At 36.2% G+C, this 1,556-nt stretch overlaps 1 pseudogene; it reads left to right on the forward strand.

Moving 5' to 3' along the window:
• Positions 1-765: 765 nt before the first annotated feature.
• LOC123644608 lies at positions 766-1,082 on the forward strand (annotated as a pseudogene).
• The last annotated feature ends 474 nt before the right edge of the window (positions 1,083-1,556 follow it).

Genomic DNA, 1,556 nt, shown 5'->3' on the forward strand with positions numbered 1-1,556 from the left:
TATTCTTGTTATTTTTGGTGAGGAAAATCAATTTTGTTTAGTATATTTCAATCTATTAAGATATAAAATGTGAATTTTGTCTGGGCACAGTGGTTCACATCTGTAATCCTAGTACTCTGGGAGGCTGAGGTGGGAGGATTGCTTGAGGTCAGGAGTTTGAGACCAACCTGAACAAGGGTGAGACCCATCTCTACTAAAAACAGAAAAAAATTAGCTGGGTATGGTGGCTTGTACCTGTAGTCTCAGCTACTCCAGAGGCTAAAGCAAGAGGATTGGGTGAGCCCAGGAGTTAAAGGTTCCAGTGAGCTATGATGATGCCACTGCCCCCCAGCCTGGGCAACAGAGCAAGACTGTCTTAAATAAATAAATAAACAACTCATAAAAAAACAAAAAATGTAAAAGAAAATAAAGGGAAAATAGTAAAGGTAGCAAAAAGTTCAGATGTACAAAAATAAAATAAAATAAAATGTGAATTTTGTTTTAAAAAAGTTCTTTTGTTTCATTGATTTTTTTCTGTTGGTTATCTTCCATTTTATTGATTTCTAATCTTCTCTTCACTATTTACTTCTGTTTCTAGTTTGTTGAGATGAAAGCTTAGATGAATGACTTTAGACCTTTCTTTTTTTCCTAATGTAAACATTTAAAGCTATATGCTTTTCTCTAAGTTGAGCTTTAGCTGAGTACCAAAAATTTTGATATATTGAGAGCAGGATTTCCAGCTTCTTACTGGGAAACTTCATGCCATCAGCAACCAAAGAGACAAATATGGGTGATGTTGAGAAAGGCAAGAAAATTTTTGTTCAGAAGTGTGCCCAGTGCCACACTGTGGAAAAGGGAGGCAAGCACAAGACTGGGCCAAATCTCCATGGTCTCTTTGGGCGGAAGACAGGTGAGGCTGCTGGATTCTCTTACACAGATGCCAATAAGAACAAAGGCATCACCTGGGGAGAGGATACACTGATGAGTATTTGGAGAATCCCAAGAAGTACATCCCTGGAACAAAAATGATCTTCGTCGGCATTAAGAAGAAGGGAGAAGGGGCAGACTTGATAGCTTATCTCAAAAAAGCCACTAATGAGTAATAATTGGCCACTCCCTTATTTATTAGAAAACAGAAATGTTTCATAACTTTTTTAATGTGTACCATAATTTAACTGGTCTCATACACCAGAATTCAGATAATGAAAGAGTGACAGAATATTTTTGTTGGACAGTCCTGATTTAACTAAGACTGGCTTGTGGTTATTCGGTTTTTTGTATTTTGATAGTAATTCCAATACAGTAAATGCTATCACTGTTTTCCCCTTCTGAAGATATGATTGGATTAATTAGTAATGTTCAACTTTTCACAAGGATGGTAAATTGCCATTTCAAAACCTGTTGAAGATTGGTTTTATATTTAGATTTACATAACTGGTTATGTGAATATATTTAAATACTAGGGAAATCCGTTCACTGTCTTGGAACCAAGCAAGACTCACTGGTGTTTTTTGGTTTGTTTTTTGTTTTTTTTTTTTTTTGAGACAGTCTTACCCTGTTGCCCATGCTAGAGTGCC

This window comes from Lemur catta, chromosome 9, assembly GCF_020740605.2.
Source record: "Lemur catta isolate mLemCat1 chromosome 9, mLemCat1.pri, whole genome shotgun sequence".
In the NCBI taxonomy this organism is placed as follows: Eukaryota; Metazoa; Chordata; class Mammalia; order Primates; family Lemuridae; genus Lemur; species Lemur catta.